Here is a 27237-nt window from a genome sequence, read left to right as displayed (position 1 = left end):
TTGGGGAAAAAATCTCTTACTTTATTCTTCAAGTAAAATCTGATTTTAATTTGCCAAGTCCATTCTATTAGCAACACATTCAGTGACCCATGTTAACTGGAAAAAGAAAAAAAAAACACATCTCTTATCCAATTTAGCACACTAGAAATGTTTTGTTTGTGTTCCTTCATTAAACAGGGGATGCGCTCTAAACAAGAAAAGGACAAAGCCTTTCTTTGAAATGTCAGCCTTCTCAGATATTAATTGGAGCTGAGAGCCTCCAATCAAGAGAACAAAGTGACGTCTAGCAAGGTGATTTGTAATGAGCCTGGCATTGTATGTGGGTAAAAGTTTGACTGATTGAAATTACTAGCTGTGACTGACCCAGCTATAAATGTAGCCATTTTGGCCATAATAAGTGCAACATCCTCATAGATTTCTCAACTGTGTGATTTGACAATCAGGAGGTTAGAATTGTTGCAGGAAATTATTATGGGAAGCATCGTCTCTGGTGAAAGATGTGTGCAATTTGACACAATTGCACGACCTGAAAAATGAGGATCAATGGTATAGAATATGCTATTAATGTTATATCATTAATACCAGTTTCAGTTGTACTATATACAAGTTATACTAGTGAAGGTTAATATTATAAGGTTAGATATTTGCTGTTAAACCTTTTAGCTCAAATGAGAAAAACATAATTTTTTGCCCTTGAAATGTTCTGGTACCCCTGTAAAGATCTATTAAAGAGTCTTTTATTGCAGTAGCACTCTGAAGCATTTTTAACAATCCTGAACATAAACATCCGGGCTCATGTCTAGCTCTGCTTTCCACAGTTGTGGCTGTTTCAAATTATTCAAGTTTCGCACTTATTGTAGGTAAGAGCAAATGTAGCTGACCAGCTATTTTCTTGAGCAATTGTCTGACTTGCATAGACCTCGTCTTCATTATGTGGCTCGTTGTCTCGGTGTTTCTCAGTTTGAATAGCAGATAAAATAACAATGCCTATTTATCTACATTGCTCGGGGTACGAATAAGTTATGGCTCTCAAGTTAAATTTCTAGACAACTTAAATAATAAATACAAAAGAAAAAGCTTAAGCTGCATTTTCTTTATTATGATTTTTGTTAAAAACGTTGCCTCCTAAAGTTCATTTTATTGTCCTCTCAATAAATATACTCAATTTAAAACAATGATATTTAAAACAATGTTGGGTGTTAAGTTACGCTGCTGCTTACATTAGTAGATAATTTACTAGATTGCTAGATTATTTATTTTTTAACGTCTTTATCTGGGTTTCCAGTAAATGCGCAGGGTGTTTTATTTTATATCCTTAGTGTTATTTGCTTTGTGAAGGAGACATAAAACATCTATTGGTGACTAAAGAACAAAGGACTTGATGTTCACAGATCTCCTGCCCTGCAAGTTTGCAAAACATAACCCTCTTAAATCTACCAGCTTCCAGCCAATTTATTACTATCTCCATATTTTCTGATTTTTTTTTCTATAACTGTTCAACTCTTCAAAACACTTTTATTTATAGCTTTCAAATAATTATACCACAAGTATTTAGATTTTAAGTTCATAACCAATGCAAGATTTGAACACTGAAATAATTATGCTTATATATTTGTGATTCATCAAACTCAATTACTTTGTTGCCATCCTCTTCTGATGAAACTTTTAATGTGTCACCAGAAAAAAAAAAAAGTGAATTTAGCATGTTTTCATCTACTGCTTTGGAACAAATCGAAGTGTAATTAAATCAGATGTCGATGTCATGCATGGCTGTAATAAACAAGATGTAGAAGTTGCAAACTAGAACATACCACACATCTCAAACAAATGGAGAGAATCCTCACCTTAGAGCTGGAGGAGAGTTTTGTGCACAGACCCAACAGTGCATTTTAGAAGCTTTCTTTGCGTCCAAATTTATTCTGTTTCCTATTTAGCGCATTAACTATTGTTTTTTTGGAAAAGGCAAACAACACCTTAAGCAAGCATTTAACCCTTTTTTGCAAAAGTGAGGAAGTAATTAAAGTTTTTATTTATTTTTTTTTTTTCTGTTTCCATCAGCTTTTTCTAATGTGATACTTGAAAATATGCATACAATTATTGGTGGACACATGGTTAATGATTACCAAGTTGGAGTGACGTGATAAAGACAGGGAAGGGTTGGGATGTTTGGATTTTAATGTCCAAAAGTCTGTCAACATGTTTGCACTTATTTCAAAGTACTAACTCTAAGACAATCCAATTGCAGTGTTGTCTCATTTTCAATACGTATCTGATTATTTTGAGTGAGTTTAAAGAAAAAAAAATAACATTGCACTGACTGTTATACACTATTTAAATTACTTACGTTCTGTACATACTTTGAGCAAATTGGCTTTCCATTTGTTAAGGTCAACATTCACATTTGTCGAATGTGATCTTTTATTTTCAAAATCACTAAAAATATTAGATACACTGGAAAAAAGCCTTAGTGATGTTACCATGGTTTATCTTTCTTTTTTTGCATGCTTCTGTTTTCCTATATTTTTTCCATTTGATGTACAGACAAAACACAGAGAAGGCTCTTTAACACTCTGCAATATGAAGGTCAGTTAAAATACCTGATCCATTCTAATCAGATATGGCAGCAATTACTGAGTAACTGAAGGCTTTAATTAATATTTGCAACTAAACTATTTTGATTTTACAAGAAATAATGACTGAAAGTTTCACTGATTTTATGGTTTAACAAGCTGCCATCACGAACATTCAGTAAGGACATAAAAGAAAGTCCCTTTATGTTTATGTGTGCGTCTAAAAGGTTGTCCTGTTTTTGTCCACGTCTTTTCTTGGGAAGCTGTTATGCCTTCGTTCAGTTATATATTTTCACCCAATAACATTTTATTCTCTGGATTTTCTGTAAGAAAGAGTTGTGGAGTTTATATTTTACTGCAGTTATATTTTTCTAACAAAAGGTTGCTGCTGAAAACACAGTTACCGGCTGCAATTGTTTATTATGTTATTGAAAGTCGAATGCCATCTCTCATTGGACCAGGAACTGCTCCATATGCCTGAAGGGGGTGATTACAAGAGCACTTAGTCATCAAGAGTACAGTACGCACACAGCTCTTCATACCATTAACCTCTAGAAACACAGCTAATTCATATTCTGCCGGGATTTACAGATACTTTTTATTACAGGGCTGGAGGAAAAAAAAAAATGAATCGAATAATTGAATTTAGTATTGCTCTCTAATATTACATCCACTATTCTGAGTTGCAATAATAAGTCATTTAATTTGTTTTCAGTGTAAGGTACTCTGGATGAAACCTATTATTTTTCAAGCAAATTTGTTCTGAAGGTAGTTTTTAATATATTAAAAAAATAGTTGTAGATGTACCTGAGCCTTTTCGTACATAAAAATCTCATCATGCAGGTACATTTACATAGAAGGTAATTAGTTTTGACGAGACAGGTAGTCATTCCAAAGAAATAATAAAAATACTGCATTAGCTATTTCTCTTTTCATGTGATAAATTGTTTGTCTGTCTCCTTCAGCAATCTCACAATCAGATTAGTTAGTTGTACACATTTATTGTTTATTCAATAAATGTGTTTATTCAAAGCTTTTCCACTCTGAAAAAAATATTGAAACAACTTTGATTGAGGAGAAAGTTAGCTCCACTAAAGTTTACTTACTGACTTTTTATCACAATTTCCCCCAACGCATATGCACGCACACACACACACACACACACACACACACACACACACGCCACAATTTTTAATTCCCCAGAGCGAAGAAAATAAGAAAAGGGGATTTAGGTGTATTTAATGGCAGAACCTAACTCCCTCACAAAATTCTCACAACCTCTAGAGTTACAGACCCTGAAAGGAGAAGATATGCATATATTTGTATAAATTAGAATGCAAATTAAAAGTCACATTTAAAAAATGCTGGCATTCACAAGATGACACCTTATTCAAGGTAGAAAATCACTGTGTTGTATGTGTATGTGAATTTAGATTAGATTTTTTTTTTTCCAAAGGTTATTACTTAAGCTTTCCAATTTCAGCGTGATCATATGTCCTCTGTTTCTAAGCTTCTATTCTTTTTCGTAAATGTGTTCTTGATGCATCTGGAATTATTTCAGCTCTCTGTCTGGGTGTCATGACTTCACAGTGGTGACTTAAAACCAGACATTTACATTCACCCCAGGACAACTGTGGGCACAATGTAGCTCACTACTATCAGCGTGTTTTTGAATGTGGTGTGAAGTGCTTTGGAGTCCTCTGGGCTTGATAAAGCGCTGTGGAAGTACATGCTAGTTACTATGTACCCACTAAGTATGACACTTTGGCTGTCAACCATTTAGCTTGGCTCAGCGGCTGGACAGAAAACTGGAAGGAACTGGGATTCCACACCAAGCTACAAATCACAAACATTTAAAATGCAACAAATAGAATTTAAAGTAACAGTGTAGCAAAAAGAGAAATATCTCAAGCCCATAGAAGTGAGGTATTGGGAAAGACGTTATCAGAACACTTTGCATTGGTGCATATCTACTGAAATAGCCAATATTCTGCTGAAGCTAAACTTGCATTAAAGAAAGCTTATTAGCAACTAGCTCAATCTGTAACACCATACAAGAACTGTACTTGGAAAACTTTTTGTTACACTGTCACTTTAAACTTAATTTTATAAATGGTCCAGCGTTGACCATTCATAAAATGTTGAAGTTCAGTTCAGAGATTGGTGCACTTTTCCCTGTTTTCCATATTTGTGGTAATCAGCATTTTGTATTTAGAGCAGTAATGCCTTCTCCAACTCCACATGTGAAAGTCAATATAAGGTCTTGCTTTATTGCAAGCAAACGTCTCCCTTAATGCTGAAGAGAAGATTACAATAAAAACAGCAAAGTATAAGTGTGCATGCAAGAACTTTCTCACTAACAGCAAGGACGAAACGTCTGATTTTTCCCGGTGACTCTCCTCCACTGTGTTGTTCCTCTAAATAGTTATCCTGTCCCTCAATTGACCTGTAACGGTGTTTGGGAATGCTCAGTCATAACATGTTATGTCCCAATCATAACATCTGTGGACAGAAGCATATGGGAAAGCTCTTTTCATGGACGCCAATGACAGCTGAAGCCCTAAACTGGAGAAGACAAGAGCCTCTTAAGAGCAATAAAACCCACATTGTAATTTTTATTATCTATGCCGGTGTGGTCAGCTGTTGGATTTTAGAAGCTTGATCCTGCCCAGCCCAACTCTTCCTTGCCTGCAGACAGCTGTTTGGTTTGTCTGCTTTGTGTACTGACAAATAGGAAGAAAAGGCAAGGGAGAGAGCTTGGCTTTTAATGCCGTCTTGGCTCTAAAGCTGCAAAATGGCGAGCTACAAAAGAGTTGGGAGGAGGATTTACATTCACACATTGCTACAAAAAGTCTTTTATCCATCATTCAGCTCCCGTCTAAGCTCATGTTTACTGTTATTTGTTAGTAAAGTGCACCTATATAGCAGTAATTTTAACACCCCAAAATCTCATTTATATTGATTTTAATCTAACGGCGCTGCTAATGTACTCGGCGTCTGACATGCTCCTTTCGCTGGTTTTCAATATAATCAACATGTTTTTCCTGCTGGACAAGCAACGGTCCACTGAAAATGGGCTGGGTCCAACTGTCTGGGGATGGTAATGTTACATTTAAATACAAATTAATCATAAGAGGCTAATTCATCACCATGACAGCTGTGAAAACATCCTGCCAAGCCCCCATCCACGCCTTCCTCCTCTTCGTCCTCTCCGGTCCTTTCAGATTCCTTCTTAAAAAGGAGCACTTTTGGAAGTCCCTATGCATGGCTGCAGAATATGTATGGCTATGAGCATATTCATATGGTAATCGCATAGTAAAAGCCGAGGGTGTGAAATTAACCAAGCTTGACAGAGGCTCATGTGACCTCCAAAGATGTCAAGAGGCCAGAGAAAACATCGATCATGTGACACCGGCAGAGTTGAGGTCGGCCGGGCTCGGTCGAGACGGATGCTCTTTCAGGACACTCGTATAAATCTACTTTAAAACGTTGAAATTGGAGCTGAAATTATACCAAATAACTCCGGTTGCCTCTCCACAGGAAAAGGACATCTGTCGTCCTCACTTTCACTATGTGGTTTCGAAAGAATTTGTGGCGTGTGAGAGAAAACAAGAAGTGTTTTGGTAGACCCAAAGACAAATCAAAAAATGTTAAGATCTCGGTGTTTTTTTTTTCTTTTTTTTTTTTCGTTTCTGCTCTCAATAATGCTACTCTCAAACAAGTTGTTGTTTTTTAAGTTTCCAACGTGCGATGGGACGAGAGCTGTAATGGCCAAAACATGACAGAGGACCCTGCAGTCATGAAGATACAATTCTGTGAAATGATAGGAGTGTGTGGGGGCGAGATACCGTCCAAGGGGAGAGGCAGCCCCTTGGTGTGTGACCTAGCTGAAGCTAGACAAGCCTATGATCTCATTTCCCCTCCTCTCTAAACACTCTCAGGTAATGGCATGTGTGTAGTATCATGGGAGCAAAAACTACAGACTCGACCGAATCGGCCACAGAAAGGGGGGCTGTACCACATCCCTCCCAGTCTCACCTTGGAGTAAAACACTTCATTCCTATAAGCGCTCTGTTCACACATAGCAAATTGATTCATGAATAATTCAGATCGTACAAAATCTTTCTTAACAATAAGGTCTGAAAATGTCCTTCCTTAAGTGCAGCTGTACTCTTATGAAGGTATAATGCTTATGGAGTAGAATATGGTTTATTTCGTCATCGCGACGGAGCTGAATAGCATATTAGTCTTACTGTCAGGGTTTAATTCAGTAATTCAAAGAAGAAAAAAAAAGAAATCGCAACAATGTAGTGGCAGTTTGTAGAAGAAACCGGAGTCAGCTTGTTATGTTATACTTACAAAGTGTAGTAGAATAGGTGAATGTTAATAAATTGGTTATCTCTTACTCTGTTTAGGATTAAAGCACTTGTTTTAAAAATTAAAATGAAATCTAATAAATTTCAAGTCACACATTCCAAAGGATAAAATGCATTTAACAATTTCCTCTCAAACTGAAAATGAACCCACTTCCAACTTGAGAGCAAAATTCTTTATTTTCACCTAATATGGTGGAATTCCACAAAACTCAACTCTCACTTAAAATATGTTGCTTCCTTACAAATATGCTCTTCCCTCCCACAAACATAATGTTTTTTAGAGACTCCTGCTTCAGTTTGAATCCTTCTCCTCACGCTCAAACTAACTCTTAGCTTTGCTCTTTCTGCTAACAGAGCTGTGTGGAGCATTTTCTATGAGCAAAAATGAAGGCGATGATGTCAAAGCTATGATGTCATGCCAGTTACCACTTTATTTCAAGACACTGTAAACATATATGTGAAAGAGAGAACGTGTGTATATTCACTTCAATCCCAGAAAGGATTTAAAATTATTATTTATATTAAGTGAACACTGAAACTTATTTTGATGGGGAGCAGAGCACACAATATTTGCTCTCACATTGAGTGTGAGAGCAAGGTTTTAAGAGAGAGTAGTACACTATCTGCTCCAAATGTATGCTCTTAACTTTAGGAGAAGGAAATCCACATATCTGCTGCTCGTGCTTTTCTCAGTGCTTCGTCTCTCAGTATGAATTGTGCTTCGTTTGAGCCTTACTCTAGCGTTCTGGTAGGGGGGTTTCTGGTGGCATATGCTGCATGTGCAATGTCTGTGCATAGCAGATATATAGGAGAGAGAAAGGCTTGTGTGTGGAGCTCAGAGTGAGCATGGCATCAGCAGAATATAGATCCCCTGGTCTCCTCATAAAGGCAAATTCATCACGCCACAGATTCATGAGCCGCAGTCTTCATTATCTCACCACAGACACAGCCATTATCTGTTGTAGAAAAGCAAGGCGAGCTCATGAGAATGTTTGACTGGGTCTCTGCTTATACGTGTGGAGCTGGATCCGCCTGACAAAGCTACAAGTCCAAGCTAAAAATAGATAGATAGATAAATAAGATTAAACAAAGGAGAACTTTCCTGTCAGCTTAGTGCAGTCTGTCTAAATATTTGTGCACTGTTTGACATTGTCTACAGTGAGCATCCAATGTGCTCCTAAAGCATGCACAAGCCTCGTGAACTAGTTTAGTGACATATCCCTCAACCTCCTGCTTATGATCCAGTAGACAAACAATGAGCTGAATGTCTAAATTGATCTAACTTTCATGTGTGCGAATGAAGGTGATTCTGAAAGAGTATCTGGCTAGTTAGCATGAAGGAAAGGTGGGAAGGTGTTTCTGCGCCTCAGCATGTTTCAAGAAACCACAAGGTTCAGCTTTTTGAAAAAAATCAATACCTTCTTCTTCATCTGATCATTCTTTTTTTTTTTTTTTTTTTCTTTTTTGTTATATACAGCTAGAACTCTCCCAGTGGCTAAAGCTGTCTGAGCCACTTATTTACTTCCAAACAGCTCCCACACAAAAAAGCTTTACATTTGACGTCTGGAATGTTAACACCAAAACAGTTCAGTCTTATTTACCGCTCTAGATGGGACCCAAATAGGAGGTTGCAAATTTATTCATTCTGCAAAGATGAGTGGTTTCTTTGAGTCTGTAAAACAACTGGTCACAGAAATGTTACAATTTTATTATATATTTTTTTCAAGCCTTGTCCTGAGATCTGCTCTTGCACAGTAAGGCAGTAAAGAAAGCCTCATTGACAATATTTATTGTAACTCTAAATTGAAGGTTTACCATTATTTTAACGATTGCTTTGACTCCATATACTTTTTCCAGCATACACAAATGTGAGTATATACACTAATCTGCTACTTTAACTTATCATCAGACAGGGAAAGAAAAGGATTTTGGTGACTTTGAACATAATATCAGACTGATATTTGTTGATCTACTGGGATGTACTGGGATAGATACAATACATCCCAGTAGGGATAGGTATCTGTCTGGTTTTGAGAAAAAAAAAGAAAGACAAATGAGAAAATATTGTGTGAGCTGTATATGTGTGGATGAAAAATGCCTTGATGATATTGTTAAAGAATAGGCAAACTGATTCACAAAACAGGTATGCAACAGTAGCTCAAAGATTTTGTCAATTCCAAAGTATACTAAATACTATCTCTGAATGCCCAACACATTAAACCTTTGCACTAGAGACGGTGTAGCAAAAGAAGACCTTACCAGCTACTCTCTGTCTGCTGAGACTAAGAAACCAAGACCACAATTTTTTACAGGCTCTCCAAAATTTTACAGTAACCGATTGGTGTTGTGAAATTCAGATGCGAGGCATGAACAACATTAAGGCGTCCGTGCATCTTGGCATCCGTCAGCGATTCGGGTTGGTGTTGGTTTTGTCATGGGATGGGGGAATATTTATTTGCCCTATAGTTTCGCACCACTGGAGCAAAGGCCTCCACAGTCACCAGATCTCAATCAAAAAGAGCACCTTTGGGAGATCTGCGTTATGGATGTGCATTCAATAAATCTGCAACAGCTGTGTTATTCTGTCTATTCAATATGGACTAGAATCTCAGAGGAATGTTTCTGAGAACTTGTTGACTCTATGCCTTGAAAAATTAGGGCAGCTCTGATGGCAAAATGGGTCCCAACCATAATGTAGCATTGTGTAAGAAAGCAGCCGACGAATGGATATCAGAAGTCAAACCTGAAACTGAAAACTTTCACACCGGGGTTTGCATTAGTTTCAAGATTTAATGTGGCTAAAAAACAAAACAGATATACTAATTTTAGTATCTTGACTCATCCATGTAATTGCATACAAAGCCTCTCTAAAAAAAAAAAAACTTTTTTTCAAACTTCCATCTTCACTGCCATTTTTATGATCAGGAGCAGAACAAACACCAAGATTCGTCAGGACCGTTCTGAGCAGAGGTCCAGCAATCTTACTAGCGGTCACCCTTTAAAAACCGATGTAAAAAGGAGCATTAAACCCTGCTCTGGTTCAAACCTCTATTGCACTGTCTACCGGGAAGCCTACTCAGTATTTATTGAGACACCTCCAAAGCAATCTGGGATGGCAGGCACAGATGGCTTCTCTAATCCAGGTAAATTATCTTTGAACCTTTCAGAGTAAACAGACGTGCCATTCTCCACAAGTCTGGACTCTTGCAGCCGTGAGTGGGGGTTGAGTGTGTGTAGGTGTGTGTGTGTGTGTGTGCGTGTGTGTGTGAGAGAGTGCTTCTGTGAGTGCATATAATGCGCAAACAAAGGGAAGTGAAAATCCTAGCACTGAGAGGGTTAACATTGCTTTCCTTGTTGTGACAACACTGGGTAGTTATTAAAATACAAATATTATCAGTTTGTACAATGGGGAAGGCAAACATTGCTGCATCTACTTCAAAGAATTTCAGAGACAATTAAAACATCTTTTGAATGTGATAAATAACACAGCAGAACCTGATTGCAATAACGCAGCTTTAGAGCAGAGCCTTCCATGCATTCACATTATCCTGCAGTTCATCAGATCACAACCACAAACCTCTATTTGCATTTCTAAAGTATTTATTTAAGAGCCCAGCACAAAGTAGCGTAACGTGATAATGTGGAATGTTTTCATAAATAAAATCAGAATAATGTGGTCAAACATTTGTAGAATGCAGTTAGGGTCCACAAGTAACTTTTAAAATGCTCACCATTACTTGTTCAAGTTCAGTATGGTTGGAACAACCTGAGGACATCCATTTACAAGATTTGCCACAGATTCTCAGTTGAATTTGACTGGGCCATTCTAAAACACATGTTTATGTATATGTTGCAGTCTAGACCAAATTCAAATAGTCCTGCTGAAATGTCAACCCTTGCCCCAATATTTAGTCTTTTGCAACCTCTAAGAGGTTTTATTCTAGGACTGTCTTGTACTTCCATCTTCCGCTAAACTCTGACAAGTTTCATGTGATGTAGAATATGCTACATGCAGCCCAGCTTTGACATTGCAGTGCATGCTAGTTAAAAAAAAAATGGTTATACTATTTCAACTGAACATTTACGCTCAAAATAGTTGCATGGGCTGAGCTTGGTTCGATATAAAAATTCACAACTCTCAGTTAAAAAAAAAAAAATCTTTTTATAAAATAAGTTGCATACTCCTGTAGATGTGACCTCCACTGAAGGCTTTTCAGATCAGATGCTCTGCCTCGCAGTCATTGTTCCCCTCCCATAAAAACGGCTTTTTGTGAGCTATGTTTTGAAGCCTAGAACTAGACTACGAGGAAGTGTCAATGCAGCAGGGGGTCTGATCAGTGGTTCTATAAAAAAACTTTGCAAAACCTTGATCAGTTGAGTCTTTGCCCTCAAGAAACAGGTGATGCTGTGAAACAAAAAAAAAAACAAAAAAAACAATGCAACACTATTAATAGGAGTAAATTTGAACTAAAGAATGAATGAATAAACAAATAAATTTTATTTACAAATTTGTATAGTTAAATATTTTACAGAGATATAAAAAAAAAACCCCACTAAAGTTAATGACACCATGAAGAACTTTTGGGAAAATTTAACATGTGAGAAAAGAAAAAAGAAAAAAATGTGGAGACAAAATGTTACATTTGCATGACTCTCGCTGTTCCGTCTCCAGCTCTTTCTTTGGTGAGAGGTAGATTGGGACAGGAAGGAATCTTGTGTCGTCTGTCATGCAAAACTGCACCTGTGTAGGATGTATCTTATACAGACTTGGTTGGCTTTGAATATGATAGAATGTCAGGATGAAAGGGGGCTTGTTTAAGTGCACCTCCTGTGCCCAGGCCTCCAGGGCCTTCAGAATGCATCCTCACTAAAAGACTACCTTTATCACCCAATGGTTTTTCCCGTCAACCTTACAAGGATTGCAGCTCTCTCCTCAGCACACTGCAGTATAGCTTTAAAACTCTACAATAGTTTTTAAAAAGTTTTTCAAAAGGACTCTCAGCGGGCAAAGGGCAAAATGCCTTTGTTTCATCTATCTATTCCAGAAGTGTACTGAAATAATAATAATAATAAAAAAACAAAGTGTGAGAAGCTTCAGTGCTACTTTTATGACAGTGTGAAATATGAGTTATTGAGGTACAGCAAGAATCTGTGGGCCATATTTGACTAAAAGACTGCATGTTAAAGTCAAAAGTAATTTCTACACGTAGCAACAAATACCACTAAAGGAAATAATACATGGTTTATCACTCTCATTTCATTTCTGTGTAATTTATTCTGAAGGGCATGACGTCAGGAGTAATGGCATGAGTAAAGCTGTTCAGCAACAGCTAAGAGGTAAATGCGACACACATTAAATTTACAAAAAAAACCTCATATTCAGCTGAAAAAGCACACGTCAAGTGTTTTTCTTAATTACAATATTTCTAATGGAGCTATTAGAGTAACAGCCCAAGTAATTCACACATACAAAGAAATCAAAACAAATTAGTCCAAAAACGAGCTGACGGGGTTTAAAGCGAAATAACATATAAGAATAGAAAACACGAGGGAAATTGAGAGCAACAAGTATTGGAAGGTGAAGAAAAATCTAAAATCTGTTAGCATTTTAAACCACCCTGCTCCCATTAGAACAAAACAATATCAGCTGAGTTAATCCTAACTGATTACATATGAAAAGGTTTCTCAGTATTAAACAAGAAAACTTACATCGGCTGAAATCAAAGAGATCTCTCCAGAGCTTTGCAGTTCTACTGTTCTGGTGGAAATGGTTACAGATACATATCTGAGCTTCTGAGTGTTTAAGGGAGTGTCCAGAATCCAGAAGTGCAAAGAACATCATGTTGTTATAAGCAAGGACATGGAAAGCTGCACTTTACAAATTGTTTCAAAGAGATATTTTGAGAAATATTATATGAAAATTGTCCAATAACCAGTGACACCTTTGACTTTTAGCAAAACCTGGAATTATGATGGATTGTGTCGTTTTTTTTTTCATCAAATGGTGTGGACAGACATCATTTGAATGTAAATGAAGTATAAATGAAACATTTTAGAGTCATTCTTCAAAGTAACCAGGAAGCAGAAATGAGCATCGATTTTTAAGACAATAATCATTGACCCAGTGAAACTAAATTGGTTTTAGTAGTTGCAGTGCGGGAGAAAGAAACATTTGTGTCACTAAAATTCTGCAGAACATCAAAAGGGAAACACTTTCTAACCTGGTTTGTGGTCTAATTAAATTATTTGATTGTTTACTCTGAGAGTACTTTCCCTCCAAAAAATGTAGCTAATCACACTTCATGATTACCGGGAGTTCATGACAATTCATTAATCTATGAAGATTTGTTTGATTATCTGAGATTTGACAAGATTTAAGTGTGACCAAAAAAAAAAAGCAAAAAAAAGAAGAAATCATCAAGGGGAAAAAAATCCTGTTTCACAGTGTCGGTTTCCTTATGGTATACTGCACATTTTAACTTTTCAAATCAAAACATGCACATGTAAATATATTTAAAGAATATATTGTCAGAGATTACAAAAATGTCTTACTTTGAGTTAAATATATTTGGAACATAGCACAATTGGTTGTAACATTAACTGGGATGGGGAGATCAACCATAACTAGCCCACCCCAAACGTTAGTGACGGCATCCAAATATTACACAGTGGATGGAGATTTATTTAATAAAACACTGGATGTGACCTTGGGACGTTTCTTCAGGCATTTTTAAGCCTCTGAATCTATCCTACAAAAACAATCTGAAATTATTTGAATTTATTATGAGAAACTTTCACTTTCGTTTTCGTTTTACTGTGTTTTTTTGTGTTTTTTTTTTCACTGCAAAACTGGACAAATTATTCATTTCATTATATAATGCGGATCTACTTCATTTAGACTGGTTAAAAGACGAGGGGCAGAGTTCGCGGTAAAGGACGGCTGTCCCTGTGTGTTGTGTAGCTAACGGCTGCAGAGATGAGTGGTCCTGTGATGAATGGTGCCGTCATGCGCAGCTATAATCACGCCTACGCATGGCTTCCTGCATAATTGATTTTTAATCCCCTAATAGAAAGTAAATCACACAAGAAAGGCCTGCTTCAGAGCCATCGCAGGGGGGAAAAAAGTGAATAATAATAACAAAGACGGGTATGAGAAGGAAAAAAAGATTTTGGAGTAAAAGCTGAGATAAGAATATGACTAATAAATGCTTCAGAGTGTGAAATGGCATTGAATTCAAATGTTGCAGCTTTGGAAGAAAAAAAAAAAAATGATTTGCAGTATTCTAATTTTTTTTTTTTTTTTTTTTTGCTTCATATAAAGCTCAACCCATCAAATAAGCCATCCAAGATATTAAAACAGCTAAATTTATTTCTATGCATTGTGAATCCTAAAAAAAAAAAAAAAAAAAGAAAAGATGATACTGTTTGCAAAGAGTAATGAGATATGGATTGACCCACCATTTGATACGGGAGGAGATTGCAACTGCCATCCAAAATAAACGTGGCTGACATGCCACTGATACTGTAGGCTGGCAAGTACACAGCCGCAAATCTGCCAGAGATTAAAGGTGATGCTGAGAATTACTTCTGCTGAACGTATTATTCTTTGGTGACTCGGGGGAAATTGTAGTCTCAGCTGACAATCCAGCCTAACTTTGCTATTTTAGTCAGAAAACTGTTTTATAAGTTTTGAGTGTGTTTGAGGGGCAGGTGGTGACTGAGTTTTCACAGGCACATTGTTAAATATTTTACCACTTCTATCATTGCAGATTTATCAAGAGCTTTAGATGTAGAAATGTTATATTTACAGTCTTGACTCTGGGAAAGTGTTAAAAATGTATGAAAAAAAAAAATCCAAAAAAGTCACTTATGAAAGAAAAAAAAACCCTGAATGTGTTATTGTTGCTACATGTAGAAAATGAAAATAAACACTTTATAAATGAATCTCCACAAAGTGTAAATCAGTTTTAACTTAATCTTTTTCAGATATTCAGGTTACGACAAACACTAGTAACACTACAGATTCGTATTTTACCCTTCTTAACAATTTTGCAGAAATCTTTATTAGAATTTTTCTGCTACACCGACATACAAACAACATAAAAAGACGTAGGAAGAGAAACCAAATATCTTTGAAGTCTTCCCTTTAGCTACGTAAGTCAGTTTTTCCATTGCCAGGTTGTTGCTCAATAGTTTTATCCTTTCGTTTCTCTTTGGTCTTTCTGTGTTCTTCCAGTTCGGAGCCTGTAAAAGGCAAACACTCACAAGCTTCTTTCTCTTTGTGGGTCATTTGAAGCCATCAGGAAAAATGTGCGGCAAGCAGAGTTTACTGTCCACTGGCACATCCTGTTCAATCAAGCGAAAGATGAACATAGTAAGTTTGAAGCTCTGCACATGGAAAAGAGCGCCTTTATCTGTAATACGTTTAACACAAACATTAGGAATAATTTGATTTAAATTGTGACGTTTTAGAGGAGTAGTAAATGCTCTGATTAACCTTTTTGCTGAAACTCTTACTTTGCATCCTCTTCTCTACTTTTGTCTTTTGTTTTATCTACTCACTGATTTTTGGAATTTGCTTCGGTTTGTGTTTGAAGTTGTGCTGCAATATGAGATACATAGTTACATATCACTCGCCTAGCGGTCCACAAGAAGAAGAGCTCACTGTCCAACTGCAGATATATGGTTTGACCAATCCAAGGTGTAGCCTGTTAAATCCAGGCTCGTGTGCGGAAGAATTTGGTTTTGCGACACGTTTATATAAAACAGCTGTGGTTGAGACACTGAGATATTTTTGCTCTAAGCAGCCTGTCTGAAACTGTGGGCAAAGCTGCAATGACACATTGAAAGGTAGGCTTCTGCCAAAACAAAAAAGTCAGTGCAGACCTAGCTCTGATAATTCTTGGCATGTACTCTATCTTCTGAAAAGTAGAGCCAATGTGAGCCAAGGACTCGCTGTCACCACACATGCCAGACATATAACTTGAGGAAGATGGAGGAGAAGTGAGCAAAGACAGAGAGGAAACTGCAGCGGGCAGAAGAGATAAGAATGAAACACTTCAGCAGCTGTCTCTCTGACTGTCTGAAACACGAGATTAGGAAAGCCATGTAATTGCTTACGAAATGTGAGAATTTTAAATGAAGCTATGGGTTGCCTGAATAACAACCTCTATGTTACAATTGATAAATTCAAATCCACTTTCTTCGCAACTGGTGGAACATTGCATTTGATTTTCTTTATTGGGTGAGATCGGTGACTGCAAACTGGTTAAGTGGCAGTGCTGGTGTCTTAGAAGGTCCTGGGTTCAAATCCCGTCAAGCACCAGTCAAAAGTCTGATCTCCCTGAAGCACTGGTGAATTTATATGTTATACTCTAATGCACCAACAAAGTGCATCAATCCCCAATTGATTCAGAAACGTAACAGCCATTCTACACATATTAAATGTTTGTAAATAATATGAAAAAAAGTTGGTTGCAAATAAATAGAGAAAGCTAGACCTGTAATGCTGTTTTTTTTAATGAACATCTTTAGTTGTATTTATATTTACACATTTGATAAGGACACGTGGAACATTAGAAAACATGGAAGAACTATCTTATTGTTGTTGAATCATGAATGTTGACTGTTAGGCAAGTGAGGCCTCCTGCAATTAGACATTGTTCTGGGTCCCATGATGACCTTCTAGATAGGTCTTCAGTGTGGCGTTGACGTAGCTTTGGTAGGCTGGTACCACTGTTCAATATTTTGTCGATTTGTGGATAATGACAAATTATCCACAAATCGACTAGGGCTCCAGCACAGCAAATTGATTTGCTGGAACCCTCGAGCCACATAAGTGATTAACCTCTTCCAGATTGATAGATTTTAGTGACTTGGTTTCTCATTTTTTTCATATCTGGGCACGATGTGATGATTTTGTGATATATATATATTTTTTTTATGCTACTTGTTTTTGCCAGGTAGGTTTCAATATAATTTAGACCTTGATTTACAGACATTTCTTTTGTTGTGTACATAAAGCATTTTATAAACCCATCTTCCTCTCGAAATAATCTACTTAAGATACCAGAAAAGAAAAGAAAAGACTATGCTCAACATCTACATGCACACTGCTGCTCAGCAGGAAGGGTGGAAGAAGTAGTTCTCTGGCAATCAGGAGCTTGTGCGTTTGATTCCATCTTCCTCCCAGCACATGTCAAAGTTTCCATAAGCATGACATTGAACCCCACAATCTACACTGATCTGCTTTCCGATGTGTGAGCATGTTTGAGTGAGCACAGTGGTGAATGAGAGTTGCACCGTAAAATCGCTTTGAGTGATCAGCAAGCTTTAAATCTCTCTAAATGACTGCTGGTCATTTAGTATGCATTGTGGTCTATAGATTATGCAAATGAACCTAATAGCAGGTGTTTGGGGTAACAACAATTTGTTCAAATAACAAATGTCATTCTTAGAATGGTTCTGCATGCGGCGAGTAGCTTGCTGAAGTGAAGTGGTGTACATTTTTAGACTATTCTTTCTTTCCTGTAAACTGCATTCTTCTGTTGTATGATTGTCACAGCAAGAATCCAATATTTTTTGACTCTCACCACTCATGCACATACACTTCCAATTCTAAATCCTCCATATGGAAAAAAAAAGTATTTCATAGAAAAGAGAAAGGATATCAATGCTACATTTTATGTTTGTGTCAGAGGTGTGGCTCTGCTAAATCCACAGAAAAGACCTACCCGTCCTTTTTTTGACCTAGCCAGTCATGGAGACGTTCCTGTGCTTTCTGTAAATCAGAAATGGAAATCCAACACTATATTCTATTCTAAAAACTAAATGCCAAGTAATATTTTATCAGAATTGGTCAGCAATTAGGGTTAACTTTGTGAGAAAAGTTGAAAACTTTACTTTAGTGAAACTAGGTCTCTGCAAAACATTCAACTGATAGCTGAGTGTGATGATCAAAGACAGAAGCCTCACCATTCAATAGCCCTTTGGAGAAATGTAAATTGTAAATGAAGAAAAAAAATAGTATTTTGCTAGATAGAGCTATGTAATCAACTGTGTAATGGCTGTACGATTAGAAAAAAAGATCAAACTTTGATTTTTCTTCAAACGCAGGCCTTACTTCTTATGGTAGTCAGAATAAGCTAGAACAAGCAGAGGAGATTAGATTTGTGCTTTAATTTTAAGGATAAGAACTAAACGAGTTTCTTAGTGAAACTATGCAGATAAAAAAAAAAAGATTGGAAAGTCCTAAAAGAACAACAGAAGACAAATAATTAAAATCAGTTTCTAAGAAAAAAAAAACATATCTGAGAGATGTGAGTTGAAAAAGTAATGAAGTTTGAAACATTTAGATTGTTTCCTGCTAACACGGAATTTATTGCTCTGTTTCATCTCAAAGTTCCTTTTGCCACTGAAATTACATCAGGAAGTCATTGGGGTTATGGACTATGTCATTTTTGCAGTGATGCTCAAGCACAGGCAAATTGGTTAGAGAGTATGTGTGACCTGCAATTTTCAAGCCGTGACTTCATACTCCAGAAACATCATTTCTGGAGTATGAAGGAGTAATTATACTCAGGAATACAATTTTATCTATACCATTTAACTATGAGCTTTTTTGTCATTGTTTTTTTTCCCTGCATGATTTGCCTTAATTTAGCTCCTCCATTTCCCATGTACTTGGATCAACTTTTCTGCATCTGCTAAAAAAAAAGAAAAAAAATACATCACCACAGCATGATGCATTGTGTGGTCAGGGTGATTAGCAATGTTACATTTTCTCTACACAATATTTTTAACGTAAACCATCTGACCAAATGAGTGTCACATATGTGATTAAATGTTTAAAACGTGTGATGTTGGTCTGCAGCTTATCCCTCCTCTTCACAACCCTATCCCTGACCTATCTGACATGAACATTGATCTTCATGACGCAATTTGTTTACTAACGTTTTGCAATGAATTTTATTCTTCGGTATCAAAGTAGAGGGTATGAATAGAAATAATAAAAAAAACAACAACATTGTTTTGAGATGTGCTGGTGCACATATTTTGAAAACCATGCATCCATTTTCTTCCGTCAAATATGCAAAAATTATTTCACATAAAACACATTAAAATTTGTGACTGTAGTTCTTCAAAATGCCAAAAAAAAAAAAAAAGTTCCAGGGATACAAAAACTTTTAAAAGGAACTGTTTACAATTTTGTTCTTTTGTGTGCATGTAAACACGGTGAACATCTTTGTTAAAATCCTGAGATAACAGGACAGCAGTGAAAGGTACAGCCATCCTTATGTAAGAGCTTTGTATTAAAACTGACATAAATCCAATGGAAAGAAACTCGAGTGGGTCCCTCCTACTGACAGCTGAGCCTGGTTAGTCATGCATGCTGCGAGAATGGAACAGAAAGCAATCACCTTCTCTTTTTTTTAATGAAGCTGTCAAGCCAATCACAAGCGTATGCTGGCCATAGCAGCTGAGGCTGTGCAGAGAGGCGCTAAGCCAGCCCTTTGAGCCCCGGAGGCCTGATCGTTTTGCCTATAAATTCAGCATGCATGATATTATGCATGTGGAGAGAAAATCTACTTGTCTGCAATGCGAGGACTGTTGTGAAGGACTATGCACATGTACGTAACCCCTTCTTTAAATTAGAAATTTCTTGCATGACTCATTGTGGGTCAGAAACACATATTGTGGGTCAATATAAGCAGTAACTCAATTTTTTTGGCTTGCTTTGCTAACAATAAAGCTCTCCCACTGATGCCGGTCTGTTTAGAAATAGAGCAATAGGTATTCTAATGAGATACCACCAGGAAACGTAGAGGGCAGTTAGGTTAGACAAGGGAAATTAGACTGAAACAAAGAGAGGATGGGAGCAGACCACACTGATCTATTACTGCTAAAATTCCTGTGGGTGAAACCTTAACAAGTAAAATTAAATATGACATGAAAATATTAGAAGGGATATTACTCAGATTTGTGTAAAACATGAATACGTCCTCTTGATAAGCTTTGCAGTATTACGCTGCAGGAAAATTATAAACTATTTTTATACATTATAGAAAAGAGAGATTTACTGACCCCCAGAATGGTGGAGGGAAAAACATTGATTATGTTGTTATAGCACCTGGCTGTCAGTAGGATGTATTAGACAGCCATTGAAGATTCTGTCCTTGAAGTTTATGTGCTGGAAGTGTAAAAATGGGCAAGTATAGGATTGGACCAACTTTGACAAGACCCAGATTTTGATTGATAGACTACAGGGTCAAAGCATCTCCAAAAACTACAGCCTTGACTGTAAAAAGTCAGGAACTACCGCAGTTGTTTAGGCAGGAGAAACCAGTGAACCGACTGAAGCGTAATCAGCTGTTGGTACTCAGTGATGCACATGGGCATCAAAACCTGTTTAACGTTGTCCGACATAATATAAGATTTAATGTAGTCCAAACTGCAGAAAAAGCTTATGGTGTTCTTTTGTTTTTTTTTTGTTTTTTTAGAAAGTTGACAACACATTGGGGGGTTCTTATTCACAAGTTAGCTTGGCTGACCTATGCATATACTGAACAGGTGGACAAAACAAGGGTGGACAGATTTTCTTCCAGTTGTGAGAGAGAGAGAGAACAAATAAAAAGAAGTCAAATTTCATTATGCTCAGGTGTAATTTAAATAATTTACGATTGAAGTCCTGTCCTGTCTTGAGCTACACAGGCAAATTACTGAAAACCATATTTAAATTCAAACAGGAAATGTGTCATTCTTTATTTTCAGTAGGGAACTTGTTTCCACATTGATATTTTTATGATACAAATGACCTGTTTGAAGAAGTCAAATTGTATTCAAAGACTTTAATGTGCACTAATACAAAAAGCTCTCTGTCAGACATAGATTATCTGCAATGTGTGAGTCAATAAATGCATCTGAAAACAACCTCAAGGAGTTCATCAATTCCTTTATAACACAGTTGTTAAAAGAGTTGGACGATACCTGGAAAGGAAATGGCAAAGGAATGATGAGTTTCTCTTATTACTGAATAAATTGAGCACGCTGTAGCTCAAAATTATACATTTATACTCATGAAACCTCAACCTTGGTCCTACTCTGAGTCATTAAGTAAGATTAAAGCAATCAGACCTCTGTGTGTGTTTAGTTTGTACAGAGTCAATATGCCTTTTCATGCATGTACTCCAGTTTGTGGCTATACTAAGCCTCTTTTCAGCAGGGCACTGGCTGATCTGAATATCAAAGCTGAAAATCTTTTCAGATGTGTCCCACACATGTTGTTTCCCACTGCAGCTTTGACCCTTCTGTTAGGATTCACACACTCCCAAAATTCAAGCTGATGTTGCCAACAGGGAACAGAATCAAAGGCTTTGGCTTCTATGTAACAGATTGTATGTGTGAGATCTGATTCCTGTTACAGATCTTTCACAACAGGATCTAAATGAGGAGCCTAAAAGAATAATGAATATTGTAATGATGCAAAGAATCTGATTGCGTTTCAACTTTGACTTCAGAATCTGTTTGATGAAAACATATGTGCCGTTCAGACAATTGTATAAAAGATGTACCAATTTTTTTTTTTTTTTTTAAATAAAGAAACTGCTATTTTTTCGTCAGGGATAAAATATTATCAGACGTGTTATGTGGTTCAAATGAAATATGCAAATAGCTGCTCAGTAATTACAAAAAGGATTTGATTCAATCATGTTTTATTGAGAAGGCTACATTTTTATGGCATAACCTTTTAAAAATTTAACAAACACAAGAACAGAACATAAACTTCATTAGTGCTTTTTTTTTGGACATGTCATATTTCTCATTTCCTATAACAATCTATCTTTTGGGTAAATTAAAATAATTCAAATTTAAATTTACCAGGTTTGTGAACATTAACTGTATATATTCAACAATACTCTAACAGACTTGATTTGTTTTCAGTATTTAAAGACATTCTTAGAAAAACAATTAATAAATACAACCCTGAAAATGTCCAAATATCAAATATAATTAGATTCTCTAGTTTTTCCATAATTATTAGCATTAAGTTTGGCAGACAAATTTAACTTGCAGTGTAGTCAATTACCAAGAGTGGAAAGGTATGTTATTAAAAATATTGGCATAACAAATAACACAAAACCAGAGAAAAAGAGAAGTAAATGAAAATGCAACAAATTATAATCTAGTTAGAAGCAATAAAGATGTCACCTGTTTGAGTGGCATAAAGATATTTCTCTACAAAAGACCATTTTTAATCTTTTGATGCAAGTCACTTGATTGGAAGTACAACATGTACCTGGTGTAGATGCAGTCAAGGCATGGTTGGAGTATCCTGCTTGGACTGAAAAAGAGTTGGCACAAAAGGGCCAAAACGTTTTAGAAAGGAAAAACAGCAAAATGATCAGCACCTGTTTTTATAATTTGCTGGTAATAGTGAAACGCAGATATTAAAATGACCATCAGTTTCCAATGTCTGGGCTTGCAGTTATTTGACTGTTTTCCATAAAGCACTTATTTCTAAAAAAAAAAAAAAAAAAAAAAAAAAAAAAGTTGCATAGGGGGATCTGAAGATTTGTCTGCTCACGAGGCAAGACAGGAGACTTTCAGAAGGCAGATGCAAAACAAATCTTATTTTTTTGTTCTTCTAAAACTTTACTGGATATAAAGTCAGTATCCGAATATGATCAAATAAATAATTTGCCTTTGTCATTATTTATGAGCACATGAAAATAAATCTATTTAGTATGTGAGAACAGTGTTCCCAAATTGTTAAAAGGAGCCAATTTCCACTGTGGCTTTTCCTTGAGTTTTGATGAAAATAAGAATGAAACCATAAATTTGGACAAAACTTGCCCTTTTGCAGCACCTTCTATATGATCCACCGCACGAGACACTTTATTTCAATTTGGATTTGAAAAATACAACAATCAAAAGATCAAAGATGAGTGTATGCAGATTCATTCATAAGAGTTTTTTTAATAGACTTAGAAGAAAGACATATTATTTCCAACCCCTACGTTTCTTGAAACAATGCTCACTCATTGTGTCGAGATGCTTTTTAACTGACTAAAATCTACAGTGATGACTGAACAGCTTCTTCTCAGGATTTGCATTTGGAGCACACATAGAGTGAAACAGGAACACAGACACTTTTGGCCAATTATTGGAAAGTCACAAATGAGTGAATCTTCCTCTTTCTGCAATTTTTTATTTTTTATTTTTTCTATGTAATGCATGCACTGCATTTGATAAACCCTGGGGTATGCGGTAAGACATGTGTTATCTATCTTCTCAGTAAACCAGTAATACAAAAAAAGAATTAACCATATAAGCGCTATAATGCATTGAATGTAGATCATTTTTTTAAGGTCTGTACACCCAGTCAGATAAATGTATGCTTTCCAGTTATTTTTGCACAAAAGCTAAAATTGATACTTGAGTAACTATGATGTCATAAAAGGAGCTCTTTAGTTTATAGCATACACTTCTTGATTCTATAATAGCTTTTCTTCATTTTAAGGCAGATAATAGACAGTGTGAAGCAGTGCTTGAGAGAAAAAGAAGTGGGCTTCACGTCTCAGTGTTTCTTGTATCAATCCCTTTGTATTAAAAACCTACTTTAATCAGTTTTTACATTTTGCTAACTAAAGATGTTATGCAAAGAAAAATTATTTTCATTTAGAAAATATCTCCCTGAAAAAGACAAAATGTTTACTCAGCCTCTATTATGGTCATCATTCCCTCACCAAAGAAAATAAAATGAAATAAACATTTCAATATGTCTTGCAATCCACAGTTGTTTAATTTTGCTTAAAACAATCCATCCACCTGTCTCAGTTCTTAGCCAAGCTGTGCTTCACTGTCCTGACAGCTGTGAGCTTGATTCATACCGGCAACCATGTCATTGATTCCTCGGTAGAGGCAGAACTATGCATCAATCAAGACTGCAATATCATCACCTGAAACGAGACATTTCTCTTTTTGTTATTTTTCAACCCCTCATGCACATGCTGCACACAAGAAGAGCCACCTATAGCCGATACTCTCAGATGTTGGAAATGGAAGAGATGTACTTACAGACTGAAATTGTAAATCAAAGGTTCTACTGAACACCTTCGCTGCACAGTAGGTTATGGTGATCTATCTGTGAGTGACGCCTTGAGATTCAGAAGGCAAATTAAAGGATTAAGCTGGCAGGATGAAACTGTATCGGCTCCGCCATCAGAAAAATTTCAAAAGTTTCATTCAGATTTTTATATTTAAAGCCTGAGAGACATTCTATGCAATAAAAGCACCAAACATTTTTTTTTTAATGATATTTCTTTGGTGTGTTAATGTCCAAATACGGTACCGGTAAGTCGATTCTTCAACTAAAATGTTTTTGTTTGAAAATGATATAGCTCTCTAAAGTTAAAGATCACGCCACAAGATATTTTTTGCCTAATTTTGCACCAATCTGCATTTATTGGGGACAGTCAGCACAACTAGCCGGGACAAAAACCTGCACATATGTGAGAGGAACTGACCTGACTAGATCTCGTTCAAGTTTTAGAGCTGAATTTGACCATAATCGGCTGTAAACTGGTAACTGATGCATCCGCCAATGTGTTGACAACAGCTAAAGAAAAGAGAAGGGAAGCTAATAGCCATATTGTTAAAGAACCATTTCAATTGGAATGACAATAAATCATAAAATTATAAATGGATTTTTTTTTTTAAATCTTCAACTCCATATAATTCCAACAATATGATATTTATTTTGTGTGGCAAATTCTGTTCTGCATTAGGATGGGGCAGATTATTTTTTTGTTGTGATATCACCTTCTCAAATTAGTATGTTTTTACATATATAACATTCAACTAACAATCAAAAGATGAATGTTCAGTGTTGTATATATGGTCAAATAGTGATGTAGAATTACCAGAAAATAGATGCTAGTATTAGTTGCAGCATTTGATATGCTGAGGTCAGTAAATCGTTAGTATCTGTGCTAATTTTCTCATTTTTAACTGGCTAAAATTAAAATCTATTACTTAAAGTGCATTTCAGAAAAAAATAAAGTTTTTTAGAGCTTTACTTTAAGAGCATATTTCTTATTCAGGGAGGAAAGCAATGCATTCAACTCCAAGCTATTTTGCATTTGTGTGTGTATCTGAACAAGAGAAAGAGAAATAGAGAAACAAGAGATTGCACAGAGTTGTACTTGTTCCTAATGCTACTAGACATAAGTGGACAATTTTGCATCTCAGAGACTTCACTTTAAGGTCAGCAGGTGTAATAAATGTTGAAAACTGATCCGGGAAAAGCTGCACGCGTGGAATTAAATGTCATCTCTAGAATGAAACAACAATGTGGATGTGTCCAAGTGGGGCTCGTGTTGCAAAACATGCTCACGCAGGTGCGGGGAGGCGCCTGTGTCCATGGAAATAGAAGTCACCGAGTGTTTTTGGAGAAGATCTGAGGGAGAAGCGGCTAGAAATAGAAAAAAAAAAAAAAAAAAAAAAAAAAACACAAGATGAAATGAAGGGTCTGAATTGCGTGTCCACAGCATCTCCCTTTGAAAATATTCATTACAATTCTGGTAATTAGTAGCTACACTTGTGAAGTGACCTCTAATCCCTGCCTCTGTCTGCACCACCCACTGCCTGGCGACAGCCGTCTCCATAAACAGAGGGGAGACGAGCAACAGAAATAGTGAGTCTTAAGGGGACGGCTGAGAACACTAAGAAATAAGTGGATACATTGGTTTAAAAAGCAAATGGAATGATTACAAAGTTTGAGGGGTAGTGCGAAGGAGGTAACAGTAAACGAAAAGACGCAGACAACAGGCGTAAGTCTAACAGTCCAATTACGTGTGGCACTTGCTGCCACGATGCACGGGAATATAGTTACAGAGATAAGGTCAAGAGACTGTGGATGATGCAGAGCAGGGAGACCTTTGGAATGAAGACAACAAGTAAGTTCAAGCTCTGTATGTTTGCAAAGTTTTTCCTAGCTGTTGAAAAAAAAAATACAATTCCAGATATGGGCAGTATTATGTAAAAGTTACATTCTTGAGCTTACAATGCCATTCCCCTCATCAAAAACAAACATGGAGTGTTGCTGTTTCATTCATGCATGTTGGCAAACTCTTTAATCTCCCCGTGGCTGCCAAATGGGGCTGCCAAAACGCTTGCTCTCACTGAGCATTACCTTTTGTACGCAGCTCCACCTCAGAGCTGCAGTCGCCAAGCTGAGGTTCTCCCTCACAGAGCTCCCTGAATACAATGCAACACAAAGAGCACCGTCTTCAATTTAAAATGATTTTAAATTGAAATGTAAAGCTACATTTCCGGTGTGGGAGTAGACTTATTCTCAGAGACATTGTGACTACCTTTACAACTTCTAAAACATTGTCTTTTTTGTTTGGGCCATGATCTATTTACCAAAATGTTTCTGTTGACATACTTGAGAAACATTTTGTTATGGGTCCACGTTTGTGCTATATATTGTGTACTATAGTGATTTGGTACAGTTACTTTTTCTGATAAACTGATGTAAATGCTTGCAGCGCCTCCTCTTTTCAAGTAAGGGGGCCAATAAAAACATTTCAGGGTTACAGATCTTTATTCATTTGATACATTTTATTCATAATGATCGGTTCCACTTACTCTAACTTGCCTTGATCAGATTTTACGATGTTTAGAGCTTGATAAACCAAGTATGTGAAGCACACTTCATTATTCACAGCTTAAAAGGATGAGGACTTGCAATACCCCCTGATGAGAACATGGAGTTTCAACACCATCTGTTATTAGTTCTTACTCTTGTTACCATCCCTGCGCTCTTTTGAAGAGGTCTTTTTAAAGTTATTCAAATACAATGCTAAATAGCTGTCACCGTCGGCTATAAGACGCACCCAGAATGCAAATGCACAGTGCAAAAGAGGAGGGAACGTCAGACAAGGCATACTTCAGCAGGGTTCCTTCTGTCTGGTATTGCGTTTAAAGACCAAGTGGCCCCCAACAATTGCCTCTGCAACACAAGTTTAAAACAGACTCTCTGCAAAACCTGTAAAAGCTGATTTTCTACAATTCAAACAGATATAATTTTTTCTGGTTGTGCAGTGTGTGTGTGTGTGTGTGTGTGGGGGGGCGGGGGGTGCAAACACAAACAAACCTGCGATACTCCATGAAGAAAAATGTCAAATTAAAGCATGATGAATAAATGTACAGTAAGGTGGAAATGTACAGTATGAATAAACATTAGAAACATATGGTGAGTTCATCCACTTTGACATTTCCCTGGCTGA

General features: G+C 36.6%; 1 long non-coding RNA gene across 1 annotated transcript in view; it reads left to right on the top strand.

The window, feature by feature from the left end:
• LOC107838127 (uncharacterized) overlaps positions 1-10478 on the top strand; it is a 19006-nt gene extending 8528 nt beyond the window's left edge. Inside the window, exon 3 of the long non-coding RNA XR_001664190.1 lies at positions 10468-10478. This is a non-coding gene — a long non-coding RNA (uncharacterized LOC107838127). The remainder of the gene's footprint in view (positions 1-10467) is intronic.
• The last annotated feature ends 16759 nt before the right edge of the window (positions 10479-27237 follow it).

The sequence above is a fragment of the Poecilia formosa genome, unplaced genomic scaffold, assembly GCF_000485575.1.
Source record: "Poecilia formosa unplaced genomic scaffold, Poecilia_formosa-5.1.2 Scaffold215, whole genome shotgun sequence".
In the NCBI taxonomy this organism is placed as follows: Eukaryota; Metazoa; Chordata; class Actinopteri; order Cyprinodontiformes; family Poeciliidae; genus Poecilia; species Poecilia formosa.
The sequence above is the reverse complement of the archived record's forward strand: the minus strand, read 5'-3'. Positions and strand labels throughout refer to the sequence as shown.